Source organism: Bubalus bubalis, chromosome 14 (assembly GCF_019923935.1).
Source record: "Bubalus bubalis isolate 160015118507 breed Murrah chromosome 14, NDDB_SH_1, whole genome shotgun sequence".
Taxonomy (NCBI): Eukaryota; Metazoa; Chordata; class Mammalia; order Artiodactyla; family Bovidae; genus Bubalus; species Bubalus bubalis.
The window spans coordinates 13,288,126-13,307,584 of NC_059170.1; the positions used below are offsets into that span (position 1 = coordinate 13,288,126).

Genomic DNA, 19,459 nt, shown 5'->3' on the forward strand with positions numbered 1-19,459 from the left:
TATCCATTCAAAGACTAACTCTGGGGTTAGTGGCACAAGGATGGGTCCCAAAGGGGGAATCCTTTAGAGGGAAGAGAGAGCTCAGACGGTAATCTATGTCTACTGACCCTATGCCTTACTTCCTAAGACTGGTCACAGCTCCTTGCAGCAAGGAGGTGTTTAGTGTAGGTATAGACATCAGGCTTATTTATTTTTGGCTGCACTATGTGGCATGCAGGACCTTAGCTCCCCGATCAGGGATGCAACCTGTGCCCCTTGCATTGGAAGCATGGAGTCTTAACCACTGGACTGCCAGGGAAGTCCATGGAAATGCTTAGAATTACAGGTAGATCTCCTTAGTGAGGCCCAGGGGACAGCCGTATCTGGCCTAGAGACTGTCCAGTAACCTTTTGCACCAGAACTTCTCAAGCTTTAGAGGGCATACAGATCACCCAGGAAGCTTGTTACAATGCACATTCTGACTCAGTAGGTCTGGGCAGAACTCAAGATTCTGCTTTTTAGACAAGCTTTCTGGGGATGCCCATGTCACTGGTTCAAAACCACATTTTTGAGGAACAAGATATTAAACACTCCTTGCTTTTTTCATTCTGCTCAAACAAGACTTAGCTGTGGAAGTGCTAGGAAGGGAAAAGTAAAAGTGAAAGTGAAGTCACAGATTGCAACAAGTCTTAAAGAGAAGCAGGAAGCTGGCCAGAGTTCTGGTATCTGCTCTGGGCCCAATAATAGTGGAAGGCATACCCCTTCCCTTCATATCCCAAACCATGCCATGGAATCTTAAATATTTGATTGAAAATTTTTTAACATACTCAGTTCAGTTCAGTCACTCAGTCATGTCCGACTCTTTGCGACCCCATGAATCACAGCACACCAGGCCTCCCTGTCCATCACCAACTCCCAGAGTTCACTCAAACTCACGTCCATCGAGTCAGTGATGCCATCCAGCCATCTCATCCTCTGTCATCCCCTTTTCCTCCTGCCCCCAATCCCTCCCAGCATCAGAGTCTTTTCCAACGAGTCAACTCTTCACATGAGGTGGCCAAAGTATTGGAGTTTCAGCCTCAGTATCAGTCCCTTCAATGAACACCCAGGACTGATCTCCTTTAGGATAGACTGGCTGGATCTCCTTGCAGTCCAAGGGATCAAGAGTCTTCTCCAACACCACAGTTCAAAAGCATCAATTCTTCGGCACTCAGCCTTCTTCACAGTCCAACTCTCACATCCATACATGACCACTGGAAAAACCATAGCCTTGACTAGATGGACCTTTGTTGGCAAAGTAATGTCTCTGCTTTTCAATATGCTATCTAGGTTAGTCATAACTTTCCTTCCAAGGAATAAGCGTCTTTAATTTCATGGCTGCAGTCACCATCTGCAGTGATTTTGGAGCCCAAAAAAACAAAGTCTGACAATGTTTGCACTGTTTCCCCATCTATTTCCCATGAAGTGATGGGACCAGATGCCATAATCTTCATTTTCTGAATGTTGAGCTTTAAGCCAACTTTTTCACTCTCCTCTTTCACTTTCATCAAGAGGCTTTTTAGTTCCTCTTCACTTTCTGACATAAAGGTGGTGTCATCTGCATATCTGAAGTTATTGATATTTCTCCTGACAATCTTGATTCCAGCTTGTGTTTCTTCCAGTCCAGCGCTTCTCATGATGTACTCTGCATGGAAGTTAAATAAGCAGGATGACAATATACAGCCTTGATGTACTCCTTTTCCTATTTGGAACCAGTCTGTTGTTCCATGTCCAGTTCTAACTGTTGCTTCCTGACCTACATACAGGTTTCTCAAGAGGCAGGTCAGGTGGTCTGGTATTCCCATCTCTTTCAGAATTTTCCACAGTTTATTGTGATCCACAAAGTCAAAAGCTTTGGCATAGTCAATAAAGCAGAAATAGATGTTTTTCTGGAACTCTCTTGCTTTTTCCATGATCCAGTGGATGTTGGCAATTTGATCTCTGGTTCCTCTGCCTTTTCTAAAACCAGCTTGAACATCTGGAAGTTCACGGTTCACGTAGTGCTGAAGCCTGGCTTGGAGGATTTTGAGCATTACTTTACTAGCATGTGAGATGAGTGCAACTGTGCAGTAGTTTGAGCATTCTTTGGCACTGCCTTTCTTTGGGATTGGAATGAAACTGACCTTTTCCAGTCCTGTGGCCACTGCTGAGTTTTCCAAATTGGCTTGCATATTGAGTGCAGCACTTTCACAGCATCATCTTTCAGGATTTGAAATAGCTCAACTGGAATTCCATCACCTCCACTAGCTTTGTTCGTAGTGATGCTTTCTAAGGCCCACTTGACTTCACATTCCAGGATGTCTGGCTCTAGGTCAGTGATCACACCATCGTGATTATCTGGGTCGTGAAGATCTTTTTTGTACAGTTCTGTGTATTCTTGCCACCTCTTCTTAATATCTTCTGCTTCTGTTAGGTCCATATCATTTCTGTCCTTTATCGAGCCCATTTTTGCATGAGATGTTCCTTTGGTATCTCTAATTTTCTGGAAGAGATCTCTAGTCTTTCCCATTCTGTTGTTTTCCTCTATTTCTTTGCATTGATTGCTGAGGGAGGCTTTCTTATCTCTTCTTGCTAGTCTTTGGAACTCCGCATTCAGATGCTTATATCTTTCCTTTTCTCCTTTGCTTTTTGTTTCTCTTCTTTTCACAGCTATTTGTAAGGCCTCCTCAGACAGCCATTTTGCTTTTTTGCATTTCTTTTCCATGGGAATGGTCTTGATCCCTGTCTCCTGTACAATGTCACGAACCTCAGTCCATAGTTCATCAGGCACTCTATCTATCAGATCTAGGCCCTTAAATCTATTTCTCACTTCCACTGTATAATCATAAGGGATTTGATTTAGATCATACCAGAATGGTCTAGTGGTTTTCCCTACTTTCTTCAATTTAAGTCTGAATTTGGTAATAAGGAGTTCATGATCTGAGCCACAGTCAGCTCCTGGTCTTGTTTTTGTTGACTGTATAGAGCTTCTCCATCTTTAGCTGCAAAGAATATAATCAGTCTGACCATCCGGTGATGTCCATGTGTACAGTCTTCTCTTGTGTTGTTGGAAGAAGGTGTTTGCTATGACCAATGCATTTTCTTGGCAAAACTCTATTAGTCTTTGCCCTGCTTCATTCCGTAGTCCAAGGCCAAATTTGTCTGTTACTCCAGGTGTTTCTTGACTTCCTACTTTTGCATTCCAGTCCCCTATAATGAAAAGGACATCTTTTTTGGGTGTTAGTTCTAAAAGGTCTTGTAGGTCTTCATAGAACCATTCAACTTCAGCTTCTTCAGTGTTACTTTTGGGGGCATAGACTTGGATTACTGTGATATTGAATGGTTTGCCTTGGAAACGAACAGAGATTATTCTGTCGTTTTTGAGATTGCATCCAAGTACTGCATTTCGGACTCTTTTGTTGACCATGATGGCCACTCCATTTCTTCTGAGGGATTCCTGCCCGCAGTAGTAGATATAATGGTCATCTGAGTTAAATTCACCCATTCCGGTCCATTTTAGGTCGCTGATTCCTAGAATGTCGACATTCACTCTTGCCATCTCTTGTTTGACCACTTCCGATTTGCCTTGATTCATGGACCTGACATTGCAGGTTCCTATGCAATATCGCTCTTTACAGCATCGGACCTTGCTTCTATCACCAGCATTGGCCAATTTCCATAGTGTAAATATCACCATCACCCCCAGGGCCAAATTCAGACCACAACATCAGTGATTACAGATTGAGAAGACACACTCCACTCTCATAAGTCAGTATGAACCAGCCCCGGACACTGATGCCCTCAGGCATCATTTTATCCAACCTCTTCACTTCAGAGATGATGCAACTAAAGCCAAAAAGGAAATATGCCTGTCCGCATTTGCAGAGTCTACAAGTAGTACAGCTGAAATTATAATCCTGGAAATTAAAAGTTCTAGTCTTCAGGCTAATGCTTTTCCAACACATTCTCCTCCTTCATTTTTATTAATAACCTTGATTTGAAAAAGACACATATTCACACTTTCAGTCTCCCTTGCAGCAAGGGGGTGGCCATGTAGACTCTGAAGCGATAAACTAGAAACAAATCTGTATTTTTCTAATAAAAAGAACATAACTAGCTTGTGTACAGCTTTAGCCCTTCCCCATCTTCTGGGCCGGAGAAGGCAATGGCACCCCACTCCAGTACTCTTGCCTGGAGAGTCCCATGGATGGAGGAGCCTGGTGGGCTGCAGTCCATGGGGTCGCTAGGAGTCAGACACAACTGAGCAACCTTGCTTTCACTTTTCATTTTCATGCATTGGAGAAGGAAATGGCAACCCACTCCAGTGTTCTTGCCTGGAGAACCTCAGGGACGGGGGAGCCTGGTGGCTGCCATCTATGGGGTCACACAGAGTCGAACACAACTGAAGTGACTTAGCATAGCATAGCATCTTCTGGGCATCCTGCCACCCAGAGGATAAAAATCTTGTCACAAAGATGGTAGACCAAGAAGTTAGATGGTATTTAGATTCCTGGCAACCTCTGTACCAGCTCTGGACTTCTTGTTATGTGAAAGAAATGAACCCTAGCTTGGTTAAAGCTCTGTAGTCAGGTTTCTGTTAGTTGTAACCAACTGCAATCCCAGCTGCTCTACAACCTCCCTGTGGTCAGATGGACAACAGATTAGAAACATCTTCTGAGTTTTATGGCTAAAATAAAGATTTGCTTCTGTGTGGAATTCTGTAGTTTTGTATATGTATAAGAAAGTGATTTATATCTTAACAATTTAGAATCTTAGAAGCATCAGTTCCTTTGATAGTCAGCAGCTGTGTGATTGCCTTATATTCATCCGTTCCTAGAGAGACTGGACCTACTATATTTACTTGGTATCCGTGTATTCCGTATCTTTTGAAAAAAACAATAAAATAATCAGATTCCAGTTTGAAGGATCCATTTAACTATGCCACATCTCAAAAATCCAGAAACTAATTCTACTACAGTTTCGAAATTTCTGCAATCCAAACTGATTCCACTACAATACAACCAGAAATTAGGGCATGTTTTGAGTAAGACTGACTGGATAGTTCAGTCAGGGTTTTAGACAAGGTGAATCTTCCAGGTTACTTCCTCAAAGCCCCTGAGATCTGGGGGATCTGAAGTCTGAAACATTCATCATTACCAACTATTATCCCATGGTCTGAATGAGAAATGATACCAAGTTCAGTTTCCGAAGGTCCCACAATCTTTTTTTTATTTTATTTTATTTTAAAGAAATAAACTTTCTTAACAGGGAAGCCTAAAATAATAAGGGTATTCTATAACAAAGTTTTTAAAAAAAAGAAACACATATTTAAAGCAAGGATTTTAAATTGGGCATCTAGTTCTGCTCCTACTTTTTGGGATATAAAACTGTATGTTTAAAATCTCACAATCTTTCTGAAGTGCAACAAATATCCAAAGTTTTGTCTACCCACTGCCCTCAGCAAATGTGTTTCTAGGAATTTATCATGGATGAGTGTAAGAACCTAGCAGCACAGTTCACAAGACAGAAAAATTAGAAACCCAGATGCCCAGCAATAGGGGATTAATTAAATTATATATAGTATGCCCATATAATGGGAAGCATTAAAAATGGTCTTGTAGAAGATTACTTAACATGGAAAATGTTCATAGTAAGTAAAACAGCAAAAACATATGAACCCCTCGGATAAATGTTTATGAACAGACACGCACAAAAATGGTTTAGATCATTGTTATCTCCTTTGTGTTTATGTTTTAAATAAATATATATATGACTTTTAGAAGATGGGTTTTGTTTTTTTTTAAACTGCTGCTGTTGTTGCCACCTCTTGTTACCAAGTAAATTATCCTTAATGGCCTTTCTTATCTCATCAGAAAGACTGGCAGGAAGACAGCTCATCAAATGTGAGGATGGCAAGTGGCTAAAAGGAGTAGCAAACGCATGGGATGGCAGAGAATGATGACCAGAACAGACCAAACCAAATGTAACAGGTCGAAGGACACACTCCTGCCTGGGAGACTGTCAAAGCCTATCCACACAGCTCCAGGATGGGCAGGCTCAGCTTCAAAGCTTCGTGAATGAGTGATAATCTCCCTCCAAAACCAGACTACATTTAGAAAACTTACATTAACTGCATTTTAAGAAGGACATGGGGTCTGCCCTGGTAGTCCAGTGGTTGAAGCTCTGCACTTCACTTCCAGTCCAGGGAGGCATGTATTTGAGCCCTGGTCAAAGAACTAAGATCCCACATGCCATACAATGCACCCAAAAAAAAACAAAAAAAAAAAGGAAAGATGTGAATAAACTGGAACATGTCCAAAGAAAAAAATGGCAGGACCCAGAGACAGCTGGAAGACTCATACTGAGAGACAACAGAAGGAATGATGGCTGTTTAACCCAGAAAACAGATGACAAATGAGGGATGAAATAGGGGACTTGGGAGTCACCCTCAAACATCTGAAGGACTGTCATTCAAAAGACACTTGATCTAGAATGCAGAGCTATATCTCACGGGTGAAAGTTTCAGGAAGACCAATTTTAGTGGAAAATAAGATGGAATTGTTTTAAATTAAAACTACTCAACAATGGGATGGGCTGCCTTATAATGTGGTGAGTTTTCCATCACTGATAACATTCAAGCCAAGCATGGGCAACTATTAAAGTATTTTGTAATGGAATTTCTTCATTCTGTGAAAATGCAGACTAGACTAGAAAAATCTCTATGTTTCTTCCCAGCTCAAAAAATGTTAAAATTCTTAAGTAGGCAGTCTCCTGGGGAATGGCAGCAAGTCTCTACTCACCAGTTCATGCTTCAAATTCCCTAATTAGAGATGCGTTCCTTTGGCTTTATCTTCTTTTGACATTAAAATGTCATATGAGATTAAAAACTATAAATTGTTATCCCATTATGATCACCTCCATGTGAAAAAGTCTGTGTGGTCCTTTCATAACATGGTCCTGAACTATGAAAGCATTCATATTTGGGAACCACTGGGAAGAAAAGAAAAAAAGATGCTCCAAGAACCAAGTTCACAGTCTTGTATATCAACAAACTGACTTGAGTCTTGAAACTCTGTTTTAATTTTCACCCCATGGTCCAGTGCATGTTCCGCTTACTCTCACTGTTTCTTAATCCAAGGGTGGTTAATGAGCGCCAGGCCAGGCCCTCTCCAACGACAGGCAAGTTGGATAGCGCCTACTCCACAATCGCCAACCAGCTGTGCCGCTGAAATTAACTTGCTCAGCTGGCCCTCCAAATAAAGCCATTTAAAGAGTGCAATGTACCATAGAAAGCAATTTGTTTCCTTAAGATTTAGTACCCCACGTGAAGATTGATTCTGATTTGAAAGACAGAAGCTTCTGCAAGGTGAATAATTTTAAGTTTAACATATTCCTTTTCTCAAGGAGCCAAATGCATTAAAATTAGGTGCAAAGTGCTTCTAATTTGTCAATCACTCCTTGGATAATTCTGTTCCTACATTACCAGGGAAATTGCCCAAGAGACCTGGCTTTTGGCTCCTTTCATCTCCACTATGCTTTCAGCTTGATCATGGCTGCAGTATGCAAATGTGACTCTACAGCTGAGGGACTGAGAAGTGGGGAGTGCAGGATAAAGAGAGCCCCAAACCTACATTAAATTTGTCAGGAGGTCAGAGGTGCGACAGGCCACCCAAGTTCTTTGACACATCAGGTTGTAGGACAGGGCGCTCAATGAAACAGCTGACCTGGAAGGCACCCTGCCTCTTTCCAGGATCTGGCACACGCTTACTTGTTCATTTTGTCCATTGGTGAGCACCCACCACTGAGGGCTTGCTCTACTGTGCTCACCCCTTGGCACACAGATGACCATGGACAGACTGGATCTTGAGGGGCTCAAACATCAGAGAAACAAGAAAACCACAACTGCCCCAGAGACAATTGTTTTATGCTATGTTGGAGGTAAGCACAGGATACTCTAAGATAACTAAGGAGGGTACATCTTCCAGCTTGAGGGGGTCACAAAAGGCCTCTAGAGGAAGGGAATAATGTTCCTGAAGAATGAGAAGTGAGCCAGATTGTCCAGCTGGCATAGAATCCTTCCAGAAGGAAGAACAGGTATAAAGAGCATGTAGACTACTATATATATAATTGATAACCAATAAGGACCTACTTTATAGCACAGGGAACCATACTCAATATTTTGTAATAACCTATAAAAGAGAATCTGAAGAAAGATAGATAGATTTTGTTCATTGTTCAGTCACTAAGGCGTATCTGACTCTTCAACCCCATGGACTGCAGTGGACCAGGCTTCCCTGTCCTTCACTATCTCCTGCAGTTTGCTCAAACTCATGTCCATTGAGTCAGTGATGTTATCCAACCATCTGTTCCCCCCTTCTCCTCCGACCCTCAATCTTTCCCAGCATCAGAGTAGAAATATCTGTATCACTGAATAGCTATATTGTACACCTGAAACTAACATGATATTGTAAATCAACTACGCATGCCATGCCATGCTAAGTCGCTTCAGTTGTGTGTCTGACTCTTGGTTACCCTACAGTCACCCTTGGTGACTGTAGCCCACCAGGCTCCTCTGTCCATGGGATTCTCCAGGCAAGAATACTGGAGTGGGTTGCTGTGCCCTCCTCCAGGGGATCTTCCTGACCCAGGGATTGAACCCACTTCTCTAAAGTCTCCTGCATTGGCAGATGGGTTCTTTACCACTGGCACCACCTGGGGAGCCCAAATCAACTATACTTCAATTTAAAAACAGTATGTGGAGTTACACCCAGCATTCTGGGGGCAATTCTGGCATTCTAGACATTGTGCTAAGCACATTACTGGTAGTATGTATTGGGTTCTATTACAAGGTAGGGGCTATCACTATTCATATAGATGAGGAAACTGAGGCATTGAAAGGCTACATAATATGCACAAGGTAACCCAGCTTCTAAGTGAAAAAGTCAGGATTCAAATCCAGTAAGTCCAATACACAGTTTGTGTAAATGTATTCTTTTCCAAAAGACATGGATTGTAGGGGGAAACTCATAGCTGGAGAGGAGGGAAATAGCTCCAGGCAGAAGTCAGAGAACAGGCAGACATATAGATCAGATGGTTCTTGGAGTCAGTGAAATCACACATGAATGTCTCCCAGCACAGGACCCAACACACAGCAAGTACTCAGTACATTTCAGTGGTGCTGTGTAGGGGAAGTGCTTATGGGTAACTGCAGAGAGACAGAACCAGACACTTCTGCAACTCAGGAGGGTCTCATGCAAGGTCTGGACATCACCCAGAAGGCAGCAAGGATTCATTCTGGAGGAGGAAGAGACATGCTTAAGGTTTGGGCACAGAAAGGTGACCACGTGAAAAGTAGATCTCCAAGAGAGAAAGCCGAGCCAGAAGGACCTTGTGCCCCAGGGGAGACACACTAGAACTGGCAGCCATAGAGCAGAGAGGGAGGGAGATGGTTTTCAAAGAATATTGAGGAGGGAACATAGACTTAGCAAGAGATGGCAAACGGCAAGGAGGTGACAAATTCCTACCTGGGAGAGCAGGTGAATGGTAGAGCCACTCCCAGGAAAGCAAGTGTGAAGAAAGGAATACGGATTCTTTAGGGATGTAAGACTGAAGTGGTTGTGAGATGTGCACGTGGGTGCCCAACGGATCTTTGGAAACAGAATCAAACCCAACCATTTGCAGGGAATACAATGAAAATGCCCATCATTATGTGGCTCTGATGCCATTCAAAGAGACCCAGACTCCTGCCCACAGAGCATGAAAGGAAGCCTCCAACACATCCTTGTCGCCTTCATTGCTTTAGTCTGGATGGCTCTCCCTGACCCACTCTGCATGCAGTGTTGAATTCTGCTTTTAATTTTGACAAATTCTGGTCACTTGATCTGGGTCCCCACGTCTCAGCCACGGGCTTTGCTTCCTTTCTTTCTAACCTTCAGATTCTCTCTCTGGTCTCCTCACCTCAGGACCCACCTGAGAAAGCCCCACAACCTTCCCACCCAGGACCAACCTCCAACGATCAGTGCATCCAAGAGTCTTAACCTGGTATTTCCACAGAAGCATGAAGAGGAATGGAGTAACATGAAGTATAGTGGGGCATGAGGCCATCAGAGTTTTACCTGGAGGTAGTAAACCCCCAGATAGCCCACCCATGCCCATAGTGTGTCTAGCGTACATCTTCCATGAAGCCAATCTCTTCAGTCTCTTGGGATAATCTTGGCCCAAGCTTGAGCATCATTCTTGCTGGACCTAGATTTCAGAATTGTAATGGTTTCTAGAGGAAAGAGGGGCAGAGGGAGAAAGTGAACTGATCTTTGCTGATGGCCCCATCTGCTGCCTGTGCTGGGAATCAGGTGAGCCTCCCCATCCTCCTCGCTATTCCAATGCCCACCTTCCATCCTGCCCACATCCCAGGATCCACATTGTCTCACACCGGACCTGGCATGTGGCACTAAGGCCACTGTACTGGCTATAACTGTACTGAGGATTCACTGTGCCAAGCACCATCTAGGTGCTCTATTTAGCACCACAGTGTCACGGCCAAGCCAGTGCTGGCAATTGATTGCTTCCTATGAGTGGGACTTAGACGAAATTCCTTCCCCTCTAAGAGTTGCCCATGCCTCTTGCATACCCGCTTTGTTAGCACAGAAGGGGAAAATTTTGTTCAGTTGGAGAGAAGAGATAGGGAAACGTGGGTTAGGTACAAGTCAGAGGCCCTGTGGAGAGAAGGATCACACAGAAGATAAATGAGATGCTCCCACTGAGGAGGTAAAGTATTAGTAAAGTAATGCTCAAATTCTCCAAGCCAGGCTTCAGCAATACATGAATCGTGAACTTCCAGATGTTCAAGCTGGTTTTAGAAAAGGCAGAGGAACCAGAGATCAAATTGCCAACATCCGCTAGATCATCGAAAAAGCAAGAGGGTGCCAGAAAAAGATCTATTTCTGCTTTATTGACTATGCCAAAGCCTTTGACTGTGTGGATCACAATAAACTGTGGAAAATTCTGAAAGAGATGGGACTACCAGACCACCTGACCGGCCTCTTGAGAAATCTGTATGCAGGTCAGGAAGCAACAGTTAGAACTGAACATGGAACAACAGACTGGTCCCAAATAGGAAAAGGAGAACGTCAAGGCTGTATATTGTCACCCTGCTTATTTAACTTATATGCAGAGTACATCATGAGAAACGCTGGGCTGGATGAAGCACAAGCTGGAATCAAGATTGCTGGGAGAAATATCAATAACCTCAGATATGCAGGTGACACCACCCTTATGGCAGAAAGTGAAGAGGAACTCAAAAGCCTCTTGATGAAAGTGAAAGAGGAGAGTGAAAAAGTTGGCTTAAAGCTCAACATTCAGAAAACTAAGATTATGAGATCCGGTCCCATTACTTCATGGCAAATAGATGGGGAAACAGTATCAGACTTTATTTTTCTGGGCTCCAAAATCACTGCAGATGTTGATTGCAGCCATGAAATTAAAAGACACTTACTCCTTGGAAGGAAAGTTATGACCAACCTAGACAGCATATTCAAAAGCAAAGACATTCTTTGTCAACAGAGGTCCATATAGTCAAGGCTATGGTTTTTCCAGTAGTCATGTATGGATGTGAGAGTTGGACTATAAAGAAAGCTGAGTGCCAAAGAATTGATCTTTTGAACTGTGGTCTTAGAGAAGATTCTTGACAGTCGCTTGGACTGCAAGGAGATCCAACCAGTCCCTCCTAAAGGAAATCAGTCCTGGGTATTCACTGGAAGGACTGATTTTGAAGCTGCAACTCCAATATTTTGGCCACCTGATGTGAAGAGCTGACTCATTTGAAAAGACCCTGATGTTGGGAAAGATTGAAGGCAGGAGGAGAAGGGGACAACAGAAGATGAGATGGTTGGATGGTATCACCAACTCGATGGACATGAGTTTGGGTAAACTCCAGGAGCGGTGATGGACAGGGAGGCCTGGCGTGCTGTGGTTCATGGGGTCACAAAGAGTCAGACACGACTGAGCAACTGAACTGAACTGAACACTGAGGAGGTTGTACAATTGCGCACGGTCAGTGTATCTTTGTGACCCAAACAACCAAGTGCAGCACAGAGATGGGAAGAGGTCACTCCCCCCATTTCCTAAATACAACCCTGTACTTGGATGTTTCACGGAGGGGAGGGGTGGGGAAGGAAGGGGAAGGGAGGGGAGAGGTCATGCTGTACTTGCTCCAACAGACCAGGACAAGGTTCCAGCCTGGCTGGCCCTGACACCTACACTGGCCAGGTCTAATCTGGTGACATGTCACAGTCCTAGGAGGTTTCCACATGGACCTCCTTCCTGTAATAGACAAGATGTGACTATTTATGTACCCATAGGTTGAAGAACCTAGAGATGTGGTTACAGATACAGCCAACATCCAATGAATAAAGGAATGCATGAGCTCCATTTTATGTTTGATATTCAGACTTTGGGGCTATTGAAGCAGGTTCCTCTCAAGAGGTAGTGAGTACTCCAGTCTTGGAAGCAACCAAGCAGAGAGAGGCTGAGCACGCAGAGCTGATGCAGAGAGGTCAAGCCATAGAGGAGCTGTTCCAACTCTAGAAATATGTCCTCCTGCGATTTGTCCAAGGCAGAGAGGCTAGAAAATGGCAGACCTGGGACTGGAAGCCAGGTCTACTTCAGCCAGGCCCAGATCCCTGGTGTCTTGGTGACAGGGAACAGATTACTGCTAGAAGATAGGCATTCAGTGATGGCCCTCACCCACCCACCCAGCCACCCAAGGAAGGAGCAGCTATGCACAGCAGCACCCTACAGCCCCTAAGGCTTACTTCTCACCCTACAAAACCGATGACCACTCTGTCTTGAACGTTTGACTCAACAGTACTAACTTTAGAGAAGCCCTCTGCTGCTTTTGTTCCAGAAATACTTCAAATTATTGCAAGTTGGTTAAGGAATGGAAACTGGTCAAAGTGAACTGGTTAATAAGCTGCTCCTTACTCTCGTTCCATATGAAAATAAAAAGCAATTAAAATAAGGAACCTGGACCCACCAGCCCAGAGACTGTGGAGCTAGCCCATAGATGAGTCCAGCTAGTGCTCTGGTAGACACAATTGCACGTGGACACCTTTGTTTCGGGAATAAAGCACCTGCCATCACCCACCAACAGCCCAGCTCCCATCCTACCCCATAAGCAAGCCTGAGAAGTCTGTGCGCCCACACGGAGCTCTTGTCCCCTAACTGCTGAGTCATTTTTTAATTTCTCTAGTAATGGGCTGTCACTGGGGTCATCTTTCCAGCTATCAGTTCCGGTGGTGTTTTTGCAAGAAGAGATTTGATCATTCCTGGCAATAAAGTCAGTGCTCCAAGCAAGGCAAGAAATGACAAACAGGCACATTTGTAGCAAAGATGCCCGGGGGGGATTCACTGGCAAAGATGATGCTCAGGCACATCCCCTGATAAACATCTCATCTCCCTTTAACCACCCAGGAAATAGCACCTTTAAAATCAGGGAGGCCCATTAGAGGGGAAGTTAGAGGGGACTGGAGAGGGGATGCCTCAGTGCTCAGCTGTGTTCCAGCTGATGCCTGTGACAGAGACAGCCCTGCCGTGTCATCGAGGGATGTTTACCATCATCTAGACAGGCAACTGCAATGGTGTTGGAGGGGGACTAGGCTGGGGACGTGCAGAAGCAGAGAAGATGAAAAGTGGAGATGGTGGGAAACTTTAGGTGGGTTAGGGAGTCCTTAGCAAAGAGACCAAAGGTGGTCTGTGCAAGTTGCTGAGGAGCCCACCTCTGGGACTGGAACTGGCAGTCAACCTCTCAAACAGGAAAAATCTTCATGGTCAAAAAAGGAGCAAATAGTGGGACTTCCCTGGTGGTCCAGTGGTTAAGAATCCTCCTTGCAATGCAGGAAACATGGGTTCAATCCCTCGATGGGGAACTAAGATCCCACATGCCACAGGGGAAGGGAACTAAGCTACATGCCACAGCTACTGAGCCCTGGGCTCCAGAACTCTCGAGCCACAACTAGAGAGTCCACGCACCGCAAGGAAAGATCTCACATGATGCAACTAACCGAGACACAACTAAGATGCAGACAAATAAATTTTTTAAAAAAGAAAGGAATGAACAGGGCCAGGACCTCAGAATATGCTACGAAGCTACTTTCCCACATTTACTGTTGAATTTCTCTTTCAGGGCTTTAGATAATTACAATAAATGTCAGTTACAGGAGGGGAAAAAAAGGAGCAAACGGGATATCCATGAACGGAGCCCAGCCAGTGGCTGGAGGCACAAAATCCAAGGCCCTCCCCCAGGAAGGGGCACTAGCAGGGCTGCACTCAGATCCAGCAAGGAACCAGGATGCATCAGGGAAACTGAGGCAGGTAACCCGTGACAAGAGATGAGGGAAGACTGCAGCTCAGGAGATGACAGCAGAGTCTGGCACCAAAGTAAGTAGTTAACAGTGTTGCTCAATCGGAATCGATCATGTATACTTTGTTACAAAGATATAGAATAGGGGCACAAGTCTTGAGGGCCAGTGAATTTTTATCTATGTGTACATCCATGTAACCACCACTCGGATCAAGACATATACATTTCTTGGAAGTTCCCTGGTGGTCCAGTGGTTAGGACTCTGGGCTTTCACTGCCATGGCCTGGGTTCAGTCCCTTGACTGGGGAAATAAGATCCCGCAAGCCACGCTGCACAGCCGGAAAAAAAAAAAAAAGATACATACATTTCCAGATATAGTAGGCTGCCCCAGAAAGTTTCTCATGCCCATTCCCAATCACAAAGGAACCACCATACTGACTTCTACACCACAGATTAATTTTCCCTACTTGTGTTTGAACTTCTTTTAAATGACATCACACATTATCTGCTTGTTGGTACTTGCTTTTTTCATTCAACATAATATCTGATGTTCATCCAACTCACTGCATGTAATGGTACTCATTCTTTGTCTTTACTGTGTGATATTCCAACCCATGAATACTTTACAGTCTATATATCCATTCTATGTTGCTAGATGTTTGGGTTGTTTTCTAGTTTCTGGCTATTATGAATCATGCTGCTTTGAACGTCTGCACATTTGTCTTTGCCACTGATGGTGGACATATATACTCCTTTCTCTTGGGTGTGTAGCCAGGGCTGGAATTGTTGGCTTGAGGGGTAGCATGTTTCGATTTAGCAGACACAGTTTTGCTATTGTACTTTGCCTCTTTATAACCATGTCTACCCAACAGGATCATGTCCTCTGTTCTATGTTCCCAGTGAATTGACCCTTTAATCATTCTATAATGTCCCTCTCTATCTCAGGTAATTTTCTTTATTCTAAAGTCTACTTTTTCCTATATTAACAAAGCATTTCTCAATCTGGCCCCCCAAAATGTAATTTTCATGGGTGACAGTTATTAGGAAAAGGCACTCTCACACATCATGGTGGAATTGTATGATGACAAGGCTTTTTAGATGACAATTTTGTGTGCTATCTACTGAAAAATGTACATACGTGCCCATTGACCCAGTGATTTTAATTACAGGAATCTATCCCTCAAAAAAACAAAATAATTACACACGTGCAAAAAAACAAGCTGAATGTGCAAGGACGCTGATTGCAGCATTGTTCACAATGTGAAAAACAGAAACAACCTAAACCGCCATCAATAAGGAAACTGCTCAATTGACTATGTTATGTCATATTGCAGAAAAGCAAAGCCGCGAGTACAAGAATGGAGCCGATCTCTGTACGTGACCATGAGTAGACACCCAGGGCCACTGGAGAGGAAAGCGCGAGTTGAAGAATGATAAGCATGGTACATTTTTAAACTATAAAACTGTATTATACTTTCAATATCGTGTGTGTGTGTGTGTGTGTGTGTGTGTGTGATAGTGGCTAATATAGAAAAGTCTTGAAAAATAAACAGCAAAAGTGAGGCAGGAACCCCAGGGGTAAGGGTCCTGAGATTAGGATGGAAAATCAAAGAGAACTTTAGCCTAATCTATACTGTTCTGGAAGGTTGGATGGCATCACTGATGCAATGAACATGAACTTGGGCAAATTCTGGGAGATGGCGAGGGACACAGAGGCCTGGCGAGCTGCAGCCCACTGGGCCACAACACATAGGACTTGACTTGGTGACTGAACAACAGCAACACTCTTTTATCTTTACAAGGAGTGAGTTGATAAGAATTACTGCTATAATTAAAAATTAACAAATAGTATTACTGTCGATTTCTCAGTAGACAAATACCCCACAGTCACATAAGCTGTTAATATTAGGAGAAATTGGATGACCCTCTACAGGAATTCTCTGTATTATCTTTGCAACTTTTCTGTAAATTGAAAATTATGCCAAAATGAAAAGTTTATTTAGAAAAACTCATGAAGATAATTGGCTGAAATACAAAAAAGAGAGACAGAGAAAGCATAAATAAATTACAAGGTATTTGTATTATAGATTACTACGTAGTCATAAAATATAAATCAATAAAATAATATTCTGCCATGGAATGATCCTCAAGACATATAATCAAGAGGAAAAAAAGGTCAGACCTCAGAACAAGGCATATGGTACAATCTCAGTTATGTGCAAAATTCAATAGAATCTGTGAACCCACCTGGCATACAAATGAGTAGAAAAAGGCATGAGAGTCCATATTCTAAGCCATGGGTCGGCAAACTGCAGTAAGGGCCAGAGAGCAAATATCTTCGGCTTTGCAGGCCACCCTGTCTTTGTCACAGCTATTTAGCTCCGTCGCTGTAGCATGAAAGCAGCCTTAGACAATATGTGGCTGAGAGAATTTGGCCTCAGTTCCCTCAATTTCCAATAAAATTTTATTCACATAAACAATCTGTAGAATAGATTTGGCCTGTGGGCCAAAGTTTTACCAACCCTTGTCCTAAAACTGTTAGCAGAGTAAGGAGTGATTGTGTTAGTACTGGGGCTTCCCTGGTAGCTCACCTGGTAAAGAATTCTCCTGCAATGCAGGAGACCCCGGTTCAATTTCTGGGTCAGGAAGATCCCCTGGATTTTTAGGCTACCCACTCCAGTATTCTTGCCTGGAGAATCCCCATGGACAGAGGAGCCTGGCAGGCTACATCCATGGGGTCAAAAAGAGTCAGACACAACTGAGCAACTAAGCACAGCACAGCACAAAATAGTTTACAAGAAAAGCATTAATGTCTTATTTGTAGAAAAAATAATATTAATAAACAGAGTGTCCTGGTCCAGTGCCCAGCATAAACACGTCTTCAATCAATTTTGCATCCTATCCCCTTCTGTGCTCATCACCATCCTGCAGCCGAAATCCCAGGATGCCTGCGTGGTTAAGCTGCCAAGTTGTCGTGATTACTTGATCCATGCAACCCACGGTGCCTTTCAGTTTTGAGATTATGAACTAGATCTCCAGGGAGGAAACAAGAAAATGGCAGGTGCCACAGCTTGACGCTAAAATGACCTCTGGCTTCCTCACCTGCTCCCCTGCACAGAAGGCACAGCCAGGTACAGGAATCTTCCAGAAATCTCTGGGCCCTCTCAGGGAGAACAGCTGAGGAGTGAGCTAATTGGCAACCAGGCTGAGTGACAGTTATGTTCGGGAGTGATTTGCAAATCGCATCCTCCTGGAGCTTATTAAGGGACTCATTAACGGTACAACAGTACATTACTTTCTGAAATTCTGATCTAAGCAGAAAATTAAAATTATTTGCTAAATGACCTAATAAAATTCAATAAAATGTGCTGAGAAAATGAAAACTGCAATAGATCATCCTGCAGAATTTGGCTAAAAAATAATCTCTCTTTCCTGTCATGGAGAGGCAGTGCCATGCCCGTTGTGCAGCCCTGGATGGACCGGGTGGGCAAGTCAGAGCCCCAGTGATCCCACCTGCAGAATGACTCACAGGCCAAGGCCCACTAAACTGAGGGCCAGCGAGGGGCTGAGGACACAGGAACCGTATTCTAGGCTGAAAGCCCAGCACCACTCGTCCACCCGCTTAAGCCCAGCAGATTCAGGCCTTGCCCATCATCTGTTGCTTCAACTACTTCAGCCACCATCTAACTTATCTTGACTGACCACTCCAACAAGGTTTCCACAATCCTTCAAAGATCCAGCGTTAAAATGTCCGTTTATTCCATTGTATATATGTACCACATCTTCTGCGGCAGAAACCAACACAACATTGTAAAGCAATTCCCCCTCAATTAAAAAAAAATTTAGAAAAGTGTCCATTTAGTTCCCCCATGTGAAGGGCCGACCTTCTACTTTGCTTGCATCATTCTCCAAGTCAGCTGTTCAGCTGGTCGGAAAAGCAGCCTCTCCTGAGAAACCGAGGGGGTCATTTTCATCAGTCCCCACTGAGCCTTCTCTTTCCTGAACACCTGTCTGGAGACTTGGCTGCCCTGCTCAACTGTGAGGAACTGGTTGGGGGTGGCGGGGGGCGGCGGACAGGATCTCATAACTTGCATGGAACCTGGAGGAAGTTTAGTGCTTAGAAAACACTTGCATGCAAAAGAATCTTATCAACTTGAGCCTGCAGAGGAAGCCTCTCAAAATCACTCCAGTTCACAGACAGCCTTGGTTCCACCGGCTCCCAGAGAGACAAAGATATTCAAAACAGCAAGCCCCCTCTCCCCTCCAACGGAAGGGCAGCAGTTCAGCTCCAAGCATTGCATATAAATGATCCAGCTAACAAGGTGTTTTTAGCACAAGCTAACAGTTCACTTAGCTCAAAAAGATGTGGGTACAAAGGTGTTACCAAGCAGTTCAGGCAGGATTTTCAGCAGCTGGCAGAGGCTCCAATGTTCAGCAGCCACCTCTTCTAGGTGTGTGAAGTGCGGGCAATATACTCATCAATGAAAGACGCATCTGCACTGATTCAGCCTAATGAGAACCAAAATCATCTCTAAGTGGAAACATCTAGAGACGTTTATCCTTTCATCTCTTTTAAAAACTAATGGCTCTCCTGAAGAACATATCTGGGTCATGAGCCCCAAAATCTTTGAATCAGTACCAGCCCCAAACTCTCAAAACATGGTACCCTAAGAAATGACACCAGGGAAGCCATGGGGACTTAACACCTGTCTGAGAACTGAGGAAGAAGCTTTCAAAGCCACCCACCTGAACTTCCCGTTGATGCCAAGGGCTCCCTGACTACATCCTTAATAAGCTATGAGAGCTGAGGCTCACCAGCCTCCAAAAAGTAACTCAAGGTTTGGCATTGGATCTTGAATATCCTAGAAGTTCACATCTTTAAGATATTTAAGGTGATATCTTAAATATCACTTGACTCAGTGGTTATAGATCCAGAGATCCCTGAGCAACTGTCCAACAAAGAAGAAAAAGGAAAATCAGATATTTGCCAACAATAAGGCTAAGCAATGAAAATGTCAGTCTCAGTTGTGTCCAACTCTTTGCAACCCCCTGGACTATAGCCCATGAGGCTCCTCTGTCCATGGAGTTCTCCAGGAAAGAATACTG

The 19,459-nt window shown here is 43.8% G+C and overlaps 1 long non-coding RNA gene across 2 annotated transcripts in view; it reads right to left on the reverse strand.

Moving 5' to 3' along the window:
• LOC123329162 overlaps window positions 1–18,858 on the reverse strand; it is a 30,896-nt gene extending 12,038 nt beyond the window's left edge. Inside the window, exons 1-2 of one of the 2 annotated variants that reach the window (XR_006544370.1) lie at window positions 18,738–18,858; window positions 18,091–18,452 (exon numbers count right to left, since the gene is read on the reverse strand). This is a non-coding gene — a long non-coding RNA (uncharacterized LOC123329162). Of the gene's footprint in view, window positions 1–18,090; window positions 18,453–18,737 lie in introns of those variants that run through there. The other variant, XR_006544371.1, reaches the window with a different exon arrangement.
• Between the last annotated feature and the right edge of the window lie 601 nt (window positions 18,859–19,459).